At 33.8% G+C, this 16,127-nt stretch overlaps 1 pseudogene; it reads left to right on the forward strand.

Moving 5' to 3' along the window:
• Positions 1–936: 936 nt before the first annotated feature.
• Positions 937–9,540, forward strand: LOC145280336 (histone-lysine N-methyltransferase SETMAR pseudogene; annotated as a pseudogene).
• Positions 9,541–16,127: the final 6,587 nt, after the last annotated feature.

A 16,127-nucleotide genomic window follows, 5' to 3' on the forward strand; every position in this document is an offset into this window, starting at 1 on the left:
GCTGTGACAACACCATATTCTTTTCCTTGTTTTGATTCTCAGGTTTTCTTTTCCTTGTTTTGATATCTTATGTTTTTATGTAGAGTTATGCTATCCTAAGTTAATTAATTGTGTCCAACTGTGTCGGATATATACTCGAGAGTCAAAACAATGAAAATAATATGCTGTTGTCATAACCCTAATAATAAATGAGAAATCTGCATGAATTAAAAGATCATATTATGCGCATTTTATGACCGAGCAACGCCGGGCTCCACCAAGCGACCTGATAATTTTATAATCATCCACATACAGTACTGTTTCGCTGTATCACAGTTCATCAGTGCGGCTAGACAAGCAACTACCCCATTCGGAGCTTCTAACCGTTGCGTTATTCGGCTGCTGCTATGCGGTAGTGAATTAATAATGTTTCCACATTGTCCAAATGCCCAAGCTCAATTTGTTTATACAAAGAGCATCACTGAATATGTTAATGACAGTTTGTATATCACTTCAGGGGTTTTCCTAGCGATAATAGCGTTGTTTAAGTTTAAATTTAAAATGTAAGGTTAGTAAGCCAATTCAACGCAGATCTATTTTTGAAACATACATACATTTATTTGTTTGTAATAGCTGACTACAATATTATCGTCTTCTTCTGAACAAGCTCTTGTTGAATCATCCTCTTAAATAATCTAATTATACCAAATTTCCACGACTAATGATTATTACGCTGATTATCCCGATGACTAGCGTACACCCGTTAACCCTTTTTCCCGAATGACATCCGGGTCTTGATAAGTGATGGCCCCTTTGTAAAAAAAAAAAAAAAAAAAAAAAAATCAAACTTTTCGACCTCATCGCACCTTCTTCAGGATATATACAGTTTTTTTCTTCTTTTTTTCCTCGTGGCATGATGCCGTTAAGAAAAATAAAATCCGTGCAGTTTTTTCAACGATGATTTTTAAATGTCCAAGCCAGGAGGTACGCGAAGTCGCACGTGATATGAAATATGTAGGTTTCTTTTTTTCGTGATAAAAGCGTTGTTTCTTTTTTTTTTTTTTACACAGTGATCACCACTTATCAAAGCCCGGAAGCCACTCAGGGATAAGGGTTATTGTAAGTACATTACGTTAGTGTGGAGATTTAATGAAGTGTTTACTTAAGGGGGCGGTTCATTAGGACTTTGTTAACATTGGACTTGAAGATATCCAAGTTGTAGTCCGGTGGGAAGCAGGCAGACAGAACAGAGTTCCACAGGCGTGCAGTTCTAAGAAAGAAGTTTTGTTCATGGAATCCGCGTTTTGATTTAGGCACAGATATAGAGTGGGGGTTTAAGTTTAAATTGAAAACGTAAGTTTAGTAAGTCAATTCAACGCATATATTTTGTAAAATAAATGAATACACATTTATTTGTTTATCAATTAAACTTTTCGACGTCATCGCGCCTTCTCCAGGATGGAAAGTGTTTATCTCATTTTATTTATTTTTTTTTATCTCGTGGCCTAATACCACTAAGAAAAATAAGAACTCTGCGGGTTTTTTTTCTACGGTGATTTTTAAATGTTCATGTTAGGACACGCGAGAAAAAAAAAACTGTTTCTATCGTGAAGAAGGCGCGATGACGTAGAAAAGTTTGATATATACACAAATAAATGTTCGTTTATTTAAAAAATATATCTGCGTTAAATTTTCAATTTTTCATAAATAAGAACAACTTGAATATTTTATATTACGCGAGATCTCGCGTATCTCCTAGTTTGGACATCGAATAAAGATCGCGCGGATCTTATTTTTTTTAGTGGCATCATGCCAAAAGGAAAAAAGCAAACAAAAAAAAATAAAAATAAAATAAAAAAAATGCTTCTATTCTGAAGAAGGCGTGATAACGTTGAAAAATTTGATTCATAAACAAATAAATGTTTGTTTATATGACTTGGCTTACTAAACTTACATTTTCATACACACAAACACACACACACACATGTCAATGTAAATTCAAAATTTAACAGTTTAATAAACGAAAAACAAGTGCAGTGCAGTTTTAAAAAATAAATAAATGCATTTATTTATTACAAAAACAAGTTTTCGAATTAAAACAAAACCTTCGTCAGACTATATTTTTTTTACGTGCCATGCTGTAGGTGGTAATATTGGGACGTATTCAGATGTTATTGAAGCAAGGTTTAAGGTTTCATTTATTGTATAGTGTAGGCTCTGGTTGCGCACGTGTGTCAAATAATATCAAACCCACTCTTTATTAATATGTATTGTTAATATTTTATTTCTAAATTTAAAATTATAAAAGACAAAAAACAAGTGCAGTTTTTTAAAAAAATAAATACAGTTATTCATTAAAAACAAAAATATCTAGGATTGCGCTGACGTAGATTCTGTTGCGAATCAAAATTTTGTTTTTTAATAAAGCAATGTTTTTATTTATTTAATAAATTGCACTTGTTTTAGTTTTTTTAAACTGTTCAATTTGGAATTTGTATTAAACAATATAAACAGTCCTTATTAGTTAACAGTGGAATATATATATATATATATATATATATATATATATATATATATATATATATATATATATATATAAAAGTAAACGTGTCTGTGTATCTGTGTATCTGTGTATTTGTGTGTCCGTGTGCATTTCCTTACGCAATAACTCTGTCAATTTTTAGTCTAAAGACTCCAAATTTGATATACAGGGTACTGAGACTTGGGAAAATCGATGTGATCGGTTCTGGGCCAGAAATTTGGCGATTAAGGGGTCAAAGTTCAACGATTTGACCTTTGAGAACTCTACCAAATTCCTCCGACAATTTTCGGTCTAAACACTTGAAATTTTAGGTATAGGTACCTTGGACATGGATCTAACTTATTAACTTGATTTGAGCCCAAAAAATAAATTTTAAGGGGTCCTAATAGGGGTCAAAGTTAAAAAAATTGACCTCTGCGGTCTCTTCCAAATTACTCAGACAATTTCTGGTCTAAATATTTGAAATTTTACATAAAGGATATTCAGAGATAGGGCAAGCTTTTTCATTAGTTTGGGTCGAAAATTTGTAGTTACCAATATATAAATGTATGTATGTATGTATGTTTGCATGTCTGCCTTTAACTTTCAATACAGGCGACGGATTTTATCAAGATCAGTATTGTTTTAAAGTTCGACCTTTCATACGACAAATATCGAAAAATTAGCTAAAAACATTAATATCTTCCCCTTCAACTAGACACTTTTCTAGAGAGGGGTCACTTTTTTCGCCGATATTTTTTAAAGTTATCCTCTCCTTTAGATTGTCCAGCCTTAATTTAAAAAAATGTCGCTTCCGGTTTGGCAGTGGTCGTAGCAGCATAAACGTTAGGTTTTACCCCGTTCTTTTCCTCCTTTGCGGTACGGGTTCGAGCCTGCCTTCCTGCTACCACTTTTTTTTTTTGCTCAACATACATTTCCAAACACCTGGGCAACGCCGGGATGAAATGCTAGTATATCTATAAAAGTGTCTGTCTGTCTGTGTACATTTCCCTACGCAATAACTCTGTCAATTTTTAGTCTACAGACTCGAAACTTGATATACAGGTACTAAGATTTGGGAAAATCGATGTGATCGGTTTTCGGCCACAAATTTGGCTGTTAAGGGGTCAAAGTCCAACGATTTGACCTTTGAGAACTCTACCAAGCTCCTCCGACAATTTTGGGTCTAAAAATTAAAAATTTTATGTATAGGTTCCTTGGACATGGATCTAACTTAATCACTTGATTTGCGCCTCCAAAAATAAATGTTATGGGGTCATAATAGGGGTCAAAGTTAAAAAAAATTGACAGCTTTTTCTTTTTTTTTTTTTTTTTGCTCAGGGAAGATATATGCTCCTTGATTATGGATCTAACTTAACTTGATATGAGCCCAAAACAATAAATATTAAGGGGTCATAATGGGGGTCAAATTTTAAAAAATTTACCGTTTTTTTTGTTCAGCATACACCTCCAAACACTCGGGCAACGCTGGGCACCCATTGCTAGTACATATATAAAAGTGTGTGTGTGTGTGTGTGTACATTTCCCTACGCAATAACTCTGTCAATGTTTAGTGTACAGACTCGAAATTTGATATACAGGGTACTGAGATTTGGCAAAATCGATGCGACCGGATTTCGGCCAGAAATTTGGCGATTAAGGGGTCAAAGTTCAACGATTTGACCTTTGAGAACTCTACCAAACTCCTCCGACAATTTTCGGTCTAAACACTTGAAATTTTAGATATAAGTTCAGTGGACATGGATCTAACTTAATAACTGAATTTGAGCCCAAAACAATAACATTTTAAGGGGTCCTAATAGGGGTCAAAGTTAAAAAAATTGACCACTTTTTTTTCTTTTTTATTTGCTCAGCATCAACACCTCCAAATCCCCGGGCAAGTGTTTTTCCTTAGTGACTCTTCCGGGTCAAAACATTATTTTAAATACAAAACGAATAAAATAGAACACACAATATAAAACCAAATAGAATACAGTACAGTTTGAATAATGAACTATTGTAATAATTTTTAGTTATAAGTAAGAAAATTGCTAATATATATATTAGCTTGACAAGGAAGTTCTTGTGGTTTTTAACTTTAAATTTCGATGAACATATCTCGACTCAAACAAAAATTTATTGATCGAAAAGGTTGAGCATGAAAATTAACGAACGCAATAGAATGTATTTATGCCAGTAACATAAAAATCTTGCGTTTTCGTTAGCATGACATTTTTTTTGGTGCAACTCCGTTTTCGGAAGGTATTGTGAAGCTTCCTCGGCGTCTAACCACAGAGCTGAGCGTTACTGGTTGTCGTAAAGAACCTGCTTTTCATCGCAAGCCACAACTACATCGAGAAACGGGTCGTTCTTGTTGCATAAAAGAAGAGAAGATTATACTTCATAATGGTGTTTCTTTTGGTTCCCGTTCAAATCGTGATTGCACCCATTTATCAAGATTTTTTGTCTTTCTTATCTTTCTCAAGTGGTTGGAAATCGTCGTATACGTTACATCTTGTTCAGGAGCAAGTTCTCGAACATTTGCACGTGGATTGCCTTCGACTAAGGCTCTTAATTTTTAGTTGTCAACATCCTATTACCGAACACCTCGCTCATCATCTTCAGGACTTTCGCTGCCGCCACGGCATTTTTTAAACAACCATTGTGCTGAGCGTTCAGTGGTGGTTCCTAGGCCAAACGCTCCGTTAATATTGCGGACTGCTTCAATAGCTTTTCGGCCTAGCTTGAATTCAAATAAGACATTTGTGAATTTGCTTTTTTCCATCTTGTAATCAACCTTATGAAAAGAAGATAATTGTTTTATAACGATTAAATAGAATGACCCCCCTTTAAAATGATATATAAAGTAAAGGTATTATAACGCAAACTTATTTGAAAATAGATTATTTGAAATAAAAATTTAAAACTTTCGCAAGAACTTTTTTTGCAACCTATTAATAGATTAAAGTATCCTGGCATATTGAATAAACTAATAAAGTAAGGACTGTCGTAATAATCTATAAACATAATAATAAGTTAACTTGTCTATCAGTGTGTGAAACGGTCTCTACCAAACTACACTGTCAATATTGCTACACAGACTTTAAACTTGAGATATAAGGGATTTAGACCCGTGAAACAAATTTTATTTTACATTTAGCCGGTAAGAATAGCTACTAAGAGGCCAAAATTAAAAAATATTAGAAGTTGGCAGGCGTAAATCGACTTAAAATGTTACTTTTACGCATGCCCAAATATACATTTACATCTTTAACAACGAGGAATATATATATATATATATATATATATATATATATATATATATATATATATATATATATATATTTATATTTATATTTATAACCTGACACGGGACATTGAAGTTGAATATATTGGTCTTACCAGAGATGACAGACTTATAATTATAAAAGTCCTAACGACCCAAAATATGAGAAAATTAAGAAAGTGGTTCTTGAAGAATTAAGAAGAATTAAAATATAGGTAGAAATGAATTCAATTATTAAAATAGTAAAACTCATAGATGTAACCCAAAACTTAAAAAAAGAAATATATGAAACATATAAAAAGACAATACGGATCCTATTTTTTTTAAATTACACTTTCACCCCAAACAAGGCACATTGCCACTGTGGTGTAGGGGGCTACTATCAGGGGCAGCAGCTACTGGGGCACTATGTTGGGATTTGGGCAGCAAGATGTCGGTTCACGTTACACTTGAACTTCTGCATGTCAGTACAGTTGGGGAAGCAGTTCTGGGGAAGAAACTACTGGAATAGAAAGATCTTCTACATCTAGGGATCTCTACTGTGTGGGGGTGGGATTTAGCTGCCTGTCGGGTTTGTCGAGGGTGTCTAAGTCGTGGGGGCACAAGTGTCTGAAGTTCGTCAGAGCATTCACCATTAAAATACTTGTAGAACAGGCAGAGGGATGCAACGTTTCGTCGATGGGACAGAGGCTGAAGCTTGAATGCCAGTTCAGGGCCTATCAGCTTGGCGACTCTCTTTTGAACCTTGTCTAGGAGCGAGAGACTAGCAGCAGATGCACCAGTCCAAATGTGACAACAATACTCCATACATGGGCGAATGGTGGCCTTATAGAGGTACAGGATACTTTCAGGTGTCAGTAGTTTTCTAGCACGGTAGAGAGAGCCTACCTTCTTTGCAGCGGCCCTGGCAATGTTTTCAATATAATTGTTCCAACTCATGTTTCCTGTGAACATTAGGCCAAGCAGTTTGAAAGATGCACTCTCAGACAGGGAATCACTGGCCATTTCTATTGGTGGCAGAGAAGGTTTCTTGCAATTATTGAAGGAAACCAGTTTAGTCTTGGCAGCATTGAATGTGACCATCCATTTATGTCCCCATTCCACCACAGATTGGAGGTCATCCTCTTGTGTTTTTGCCTTTTCTTTTTTAAGCCTCGAAGATGAAGACGGTCGCAGCCGGCCGATTGCAGTTGATAACAAACATTTGAAAGCCTTAATTGAAGCTGATCCCCGCAAACCACGTGAGAAGTTGCTGTTGAAGTTGAGGTTGACAAATCAACAGTCGTTCACCATTTAAAGCAAATAGGGAAGTAACAAATGTTGTATAAATGGGTGCCGCATGAATTGAACAATAATATGAAAAATCGTCGTTTTGAGGTATCTTCTACGCTTCTTCTGCGCAACAAAAACGACCCATTTCTCGAGCGGATTATGACGTGTGATGAGAAGTGGATCCACTACGACAATCGGCAGCGTACGGCACAGTGGCTGGATGCCGGAGAACTTCCACAACACTTCCCGAAGCCGAAATTGCACCAAAAAGATGTTATGGTGCCTGTTTTGTGGTTTGCGGCCGGTCATCAATCACAGCTTCTTGAATCCGGGTGAAATGAGTACTGCCGAAAAATTGAGAAAATGCACCAGAAGCTCCAACGTATGTGCCTAAGATTGGTCAATATGAAGGGACCAATTCTCCATCACAACACTTACCCGCATGTGGCTTAACTGACCCTGCAGAAGCTGAACAAATTGAGTTACGAGACTCCGCCTAATCCGCCATATTCATCGGACCTCTCGCCCACCCATTATCACTTTTTCAAGCATCTCGACAACTTCCTGCGCGAAAAATGCTTCAAAAGCCGAGATGATGCCGATTCAGTCTTCAATGACTTCATCGCTTCCAGAATTCTGGATTTCTATAAATTGTTTCTCGTTGGAAAAAATGTGTCGATTCTAATGGTTCTTATTTCGATAAATAAAGTTTATTATGAAAGGAGTTATGATCTTTTGAAGTTGAACGTCAAAAACAACATTATTTTTGTACCGACCTAATACTATATTTCATTCTTTCTTTTTTACCACCCACTCGTATTAACCATTTTAAGTTCTTCCGCCCACCCTACTCTCGTCTTTATCCGCCGTTTCCTCTTTCCTGTCTATTTCTTTATTCCGGAGTCGACCGACATCTTTTTAACTATTAAACATTTCTCGTTTCTTTTTAAAAACGACCCTGGTGTCTAACTCTGTCCCGTGGGGAGGTATTATAAATAGGAACTATTAAACATTTCTCTTACGCACTACCTCGAATACATCCATCTTTATTAGTCTCACCACTTTCTTTTTATTAGAGTTGTAAATAATGTTACATGGGTCCTTCATTAAAATTTAAAAGACTTGACGTATTTTTTTAATTTTTATTTTAACGGCATTCCTTATGAGATTGGAAGTTAACGTTACCCGATGAAGATTATCATTTGATCGAAACATTAGATTTGTTATTGTCGTACTATGTAATTTGTTTACTTAAAATTAAATAAAAAAAATATAGCTTGCTCTTTTTATTGTGCACAATCATAACTTCATTAGATTCCTTGTCTTTACTTTTTAATATCTTTAAGCTGGAATAATACACACACACACACACACATGCGTGCGCGCACACATATATTATGTATAGGTATATGTAGGTATGTATGTATCAGCATATATCTATATATAAATATATATAGAGAGAGATGTATGCCTCTATCTATATAGACATACATTCTATATGCACACATATACACATACATGCATGTACAAATATACACAAACATGCATCCCTATATATACATATATATATATATTTGGGGGTGTTGTAAGTAACAAAGTCTATGAGAAGAAACCCAAAACAGTAGTAGAATTAAAAGATTACATACATGAGGCATTCACAGAAATTGATAAAAATCATGATTTGTGTCGCACTGTATGTCATAGTTTCATAAAGAAATTTGGAGAATGTTGGAATATTAAAGGGGAACATTTTGAGCATCTGAGAGATTAAATAATTAAAGTTTGTATTTGAAGCATGCTACCGGCTTTATTATGCTTACACGTTTAACGAATTGGTAAAACTCAATGTGAACTATAGAAAAGGCTCGATGAACATAAAAGAGATGTAATAAATAGCAACCCCCTTAATGAATTACCCCCTCATTCATTACAGCATGAAACAAGTAAAAATCGTTAAATTTATTACAAATAAATTTCGCCGAAGACTTAGTGAATAAGCGTTAATCGCAAGCACAAACACAATTAAACAACGTGGAGGTTTCTACAATTTACGTCTTTAACCTAAATAAACTCATATAAGAACAGACTTTAAATTTAGAAACAGGCAAGACCACTTATATTACCTGTAATAATTAATAAATATAATCAGTCAATAAATAACAAAACAATGATAAACTCATTTAATTCCAGTTATACCTCCACGTTCGAATTATAACAGCTATATTTTTTTACCAAAACACATAAATTGCATCATGTCTTTTTCAATATCAAAACGGCTATAAGACGTTAAAAAATCTTATTCCACAACACTATACACATTTTGAAATGCCAATGTCGTTTATCCTTCTCAAATAAAACAGAGACATCCTTTTCACAAGTATATTTTTAAATATTGTACTGGTATTTTCTTTTCTTTAATTTACTCATCCCGAGGAAGTATTGAAATAAAGACGAAACGTTGATAAACATATAACTTGGTGAGTTCTTTCTTTATCTCTTCATATATATATATATATATATATATATATATATATATATATATATATATATGTATATATATATATCTTTATATATATATATATATATATATATATATTGTATTATTGTATTATATTACAATAGAAAAATGCGAGCATGAAATGGTTAAGCTTAAACATGGACAAGTAAAGGACTAGTTGTTAAAACTGGAAAAGAAAAAGACAAGATATTCTAGAAGAGATTATAATAAATGTATAACTTAAAATATTGCAGCATTAAGAATAGATTATATAATGTTATAAATTGAATTAAAATCATTTCTTAATGCTGCAATATTTTAAGTTATAAATTTATTATAATTTTTACTAGAATATCTTGCCCATTTCTTTTCCAGTTTTAACAACTAATCCTTTACTTTCCCACGTTTAAGCTTACTTTTCCTGCTCGCATTTTTCTATTGTAATCCATGATGTTTCCAAGCTTCCAATAAATTCATTTATTCTTTGTTTAATTTCAGTCTTATATTTTGCCCCTCTTAATCTTTCAATAAAATCCCCCTCAATTATCCCCCTGTAATGCTTTCATTCTCTTTGTTTTACTTGCTATTTCTCTTTTAAAATTAGTAGCAACAATACAACCAAAAATCATCAACCAAAATTTATGGAGAAAGTATATATATATATATATATATATATATATATATATATATATATATATATATATATATAATTTAAAGGAGATTAGAACAATAGTCTAAAGATCTGAGTGTATTTTAATGTAACAGTGAAATTACTAGTTTAATTAAAATACAGGAAATAGAAAGTGCTCATTGTAATTTAGATATATAATAAGCTCAATAGTTAAATGTTCTAGAGCTAATTCAATATTAAGTAATGTGATTTATAATTTAAAATTTAAAAATCAAATTTTAATTAAATTAAAAATCCGTTTCATAAGAAGGAACAACAACAAAATCAATTATCTGTACGATCGTTTCGGAAAACAATGCTTTTTATTGTGGTATAAATCAAGTTATGTAGAATAATTATATATAGTTTTTGGTAAGCAAGGTCTCCTCATCAGCAAATTTTGGAGGGGTTTTATTGAATTTAATATATATATATATATATATATATATATATATATATATATAACTTGAGTTTCTTCAGCTATGATCGAAACCGAAACCAAAACTTATGAAGAATTCTTCGTAAAATTAATCATAAAAAATAGATAACTTAAGGGTTATCAGCTATAATCAAAACCGAAACCAAAACTTACGAAGAATTCTAAAATTATTTATTACAAGAAATGGAAGCCCATAAAAATTAAACAACAGTTACTCGGAAGAAAAAGATGTAAGCATGACACTCAAAATAAGACACACGGTATCGTATTAACATATAGATATATTACGATATAAAACTATGCATTTTGTAATAATTTATATTAAACAAACAAAAACAAAATAATAATTATTACTACATCTGCACAAAAGTGCAATCAGCAAATAGACGCTTACGTTTCTTGTGAACCTATTTTTCTCTAAATTTTGAAATTTCTTAGTTTGTAAAAGAATGAGAAATTTTTAAATAATCTATTTGAAAATAATCTATTTGAAAATAAATAAGAAATTCATTTTCTCGAACTATTGAAAAGTTCTCATTTATTTTAAGGCAATTTATTCGAAAATATCTCGCTTGCTTTTTATAATCAATTCTCCATTTTCGGGACAGAAGAATTTTTCAACGTTAGAGATATCATAGAAAAATGGGTGAAAATGAGGTCACAAACCACGTTAGCGTCAATGACCGTGTTTTGTACCGCTGTAGTTTGCAATGACACATGACAGACATTCGTAACGTTATTACTAGGGATATAATAACAGATTCTTCTTTTTCTTTTACATAGGTATCACCACTTATCAAGGCCCAGAGACCACTCGAGGATAAGGGTTAAAGAGTATACAGTAGTCAATTGAACAATATAGTAATTGTTAGTAATGGAAATTCGGTAAATTTATTAACTTAAGTGGAATAGCTCATCAAGGACTTATTTATGTTGGACTTGAAGACAACCATATTGTAGTCAGCTAGAAAGCAGGAAAATGGAAGACAGTTCCACAGGGGCGCAATTCTAAGAAAGAAGCGTTGTTCATGGAATCTGCGTTAAGGCACAGATAAAGAGTAAGGAATTATCAATAATGTTTTCAGCTAGACCAGTGTTTCTTGTGAAAGTTTGGCGAGGGGGACCATAGATTGAAGCTCATTCGAGCATTTGCCATGAAAATAAAGCAAAGACAAACTCGCAACATCTCTTTTGTGAGAAAGTGGTTGCAGGTAAGAGAAAAGGACATCTCCTACGAGACTACGAACTCTATCAAGGCACGACAAGTCCTTTCTAGCAGCTCCTGCCCAGATGTTGCAAGAGTACTCCATCTTTGGACGTACCTGGCTCTTATATAGATAGAGAATTGCATCAGCAATGAGATATCTACTGAATCGATAGAAGGATCCCGCCATTTTCCAGCGGCCTTGGTAACGGATTTGATGTATGTGTTCCATTTCAGATCAGGAGTAAAGGTCAATCCCAGAAGCTTGTCAAAAGATGAGGCCTCCCCAAGACGAGAGCCATTCATTTCAATTGATGCCAGATGGTGATCAGAGCGTTGATGATGTAAAGATAAAAGCTTGGTTTTAGATGCATTAAAAGTAACCAGCCATTTCTTTCCCCATTGTACCGCGTGCTCAATATCAGAGGAGAGAGAATCGAAGAAAACTTGGTCGCTTACGGTCTTTGATGTGCTACCATAGATAGTAGTGTCATCAGCATAACTGTCTACGGATGATGTAAGGATGTGATTTGGAAGATCATTAATGTAGATCAGGAAGAGAGTTGGGCCCAGGATGGACTCCTGAGGGACTCTAGCATTAATACTGTTGGCTTCTGATTTTTACCTATCAACTACTACTCCTCTGAACCTATCAGAGAGAAATGATTTAATAATTGAGAAGACATTTCCAGCTATAGCATGGCTGGTAATTTTCATTGTCTTGACTCTCGAGTATATATCCGACACAGTTAGACACAATAATCAAGTAAGAACCACACCACTCTACATAAAAAACATATAAGATATCAATGGATATATACCTGAGAATCAAAACAAGGAAAAGAATATGATGTTGTCATAGCCCTTGTTATTACACAGCAAGTAAAAATAAAATAAAAAATACTTGTTTCTTTTTTAACTATACCGATATTTTGAGAGTCTGTAACTATAAATATTACATTAAAAAAGTAGTTGTGTTTTGATGGCGGGGTTATTGTAAAGATTAGCTTAAAATAGCATTAAAAAACGCGAAGCAAAGAATGATTGCTTATATGTGTCAGCTTTTATATACTCAGATATAATCCTCATAAAGCAAATATTACTTGATCAAACATACAATTTGGCTTTATGCATTTAGTCGTAATAACTGCCCATCAAATTTTAAGTGATAAAATGAATAGAAATGAATATAATTATTAATGCCTGTATGTGTGTATTTTCCTTATAGAAAGAAAGAGAATCCAAATAAAAACAAAACGTGTATTTATATGTGGAATTTTCCTTAGAAGACAATGCCAGTAGTTCCGTGCTCCCAAGGAAGCACGTGCTCCCAAGGAAGCACGTGCTCCCAAGGAAGCACGTGCTCCCAAGGAAGCTACGCAGGTAAAATACTTCTTAAAACTCCAAATATATCCAATTTTGATGAAAGCTTAATCATATGCATAAAGTGTGTCCCAGAGTCGGGAAAGTGCGGTGGCCCCTAAGTTAATTTCTAATGTTTACGACACAATTTCAAAAACGCTGAAAAACACAGCAAAGACACGTACTTAAACTAGTAGAAGCACAATGATGTACCTAATATGTCAACGTTTATAGCAGCCATAATCGTTGACATTTCTCTCCTCTAGCGGAGGGCAGACCCTATGAGGTGATTTGGCCACGTTAGTATGAATTATAAACCAAGGCATACTAATTTCCCCCGAACATGTCAAGAATTACTTCCCGAACTTTAAAGATTTGCAAGCCAGCCAGGGAGCTTGCTGACACCTACAAACAAGGCATCCATTCTCCTATCTCTGACAACTGAACACCAAAGCAAGACTCATTCACTTGAAGATATACTGCTCTAAGAAAATACTTTCTCTTTTGATTACTTCTTTCATCGTGACACTGTTTTAAACTGTGGGCACCCCACCCCGCGGTGTAGGTCACTTAAATAAATACATATAGTTGTTATTTGTAGAAGTGTTTCGTTTACCTTTTATTTACCGACGCTTTTATTAAAACATATTATAGGAGTTGGTCTTGCAGTTTATGCTGAGATTAGACCCTATATCATTATCAAATTAAGCAGCACCGTTACGTGTCAACCCACTAAAATCTATGGATATGATAAAGGTAATGCAAACGTACGCTTGTTAATAGATTAATTAAATCCAGTCAAAGCGAGCGGACTTTATACTGTGTAGATAAACTAGTAGATAAACAAAGAACAGTGAGATTTCGTATAGATTACCGACATCGCGAGGTACCCAAAGCAAAAAAATAAAATAAAATAAATAAATAAATAAAATAATAATTAAAAAAAAAGTTAAAAGCATTTAACCCCCACACCCACCATATCCCTTAAGTACCAGAACAACCCAGGTCTGCTAGCTACTAGTCAGTTTTCGAGATGACCTCGGAAGAAAGGGTCGGTGCCTTCAGAGCTAAGTTAAAATCTTTATCCATCACTGTTGAAATGTATCTTGTCTTAATTTTGCCAATTTTTGTGTATTAATATATATATATATATATATATATATATATATATATATATATATATATATTATTTATTTATCTTTTTTCTCTTATTGCAGTCTTACTAAAAATTGAAAACCTTAACATTACTTATCATGTCTTATTACTCGTGTTTTAAACTGTTTTTGTTAAATATGCCTTGTATTATCCTAATCTAGCCTTTAAATAAGATGCCCCCAATCTAAAAACATAAGCTTACCTCGCAAGTTGCATTATTGAAACGTAATTATAAATTGAATCTCGAAGGTTCTATCGCGAGGTACCTAAAGCAAAAAAAAAAACTTCCACGGATTAATATTGGAGGGGAGACTATCTTCAAATTCTATTCTAAACTGGGAATGGGCAAAGGACTTATACTAAGTAGATATAAATAAGTCCCTATTACCATTTTTTTTTTCAGGCTAAAAATTAAAACATGAACCAAGAGCTACTACATTATGCATTCGTAATGCCGGCGTTCGACCTTCGCCTGGCAAATTTATTTTTTAATTTTCACACTTTTGCGCCGATTTTTCGGGCTAAGACCCAAATATAAAGTTTTGCATGGATCCAAATACCTTATATATGAAGTTTTATGTCTATATACAAAAAACTCTATGAGGAGTTTGGTAGGAAAATTTGTTAAAAAAAATATATCCGTATACATAAATATATATAGAAACAATTTTGTGTTTACTATAAACTTTTTACGCAAATATTATGCAAGTATAAATTATGTAGAATATCTGCATGAATATAATTACACTTAATAGTTAACTAAAGTTATTATCCCATTAGAAAACCGAAGCAACTAATAGGGAATTAATTAAAATTAATGTTTAAAAGAATATGCAAATTAGCTAGACCTTTTGCTAGTGAATACAATTCCACAACCCATATATAAGAAAATTGTATCTTCTTTTTTAAATAAATAGAAAAGAGGCCTTTTAATATGAATATAAATACACACAAAAGAAAAACGAATTCATAGGAATATATATAGATATATACATGCATGGAATGGAGTCGCCCCTTATCAAGGTCCTGGTGCCATTCTAGGATAAGGGTTAATGAGTGTACGGTGGTAACTGAGACGACAGGTTTAGTGATCGTTTGTGGTGGAAATTGAGTAGATTATTTAATGAAACATCAAAAACTTGTATACATTGGACTTGAAGACAGTTGTTGCAGACTTTTGGGAAGCATGCCAGTAGAATCGACTTTCATAGGCGGGCAGTTCTAAGAAATCTGCATTCAGATTTAGGTACAGATAGAGAGTAGGAGAAACTGTTGGTAGTGATTGTAGATAAACGAGTGCATTTGGTGAAACTCTTGCGTGGGGGAAACCATAGTTTTGAGCTCAAACGATTACTTGCCATAAAAATAATGGTAGAGAAGTGATAGGCATGCAACATCTCTTCCGTCGGAAAGAAGTTGCAGGAAGGAAAAAAGGGCATCACTCACCAGTCTTCGAAGCCGGTTCTGAACTCTGTCAAGGCAAGATAGAGTGCTCTTAGCAACTCCAGACAATATGTGGCAACACTACTCTGTTTAGAGCGCATTTAGCCTTTATACAGGTAAAGCATTGAGTCGGGTGAGATATCATCTGGAGAGGTAGAATGATGCAACCATTTTTCCAAGCGATCTTGGAAATAGATTTGATGTAAGTTTCCGATTTCAGGTCAGGAGTGAAGGTAAGTTCAAGAGGCTTGTCGAAGTAGGGTGACGGGAGATATTTATATCAATCGTGGCTACGTGGC

This window comes from Euprymna scolopes, chromosome 7, assembly GCF_053919585.1.
Source record: "Euprymna scolopes isolate OS-2025 chromosome 7, ASM5391958v1, whole genome shotgun sequence".
Lineage (NCBI taxonomy): Eukaryota > Metazoa > Mollusca > Cephalopoda > Sepiida > Sepiolidae > Euprymna > Euprymna scolopes.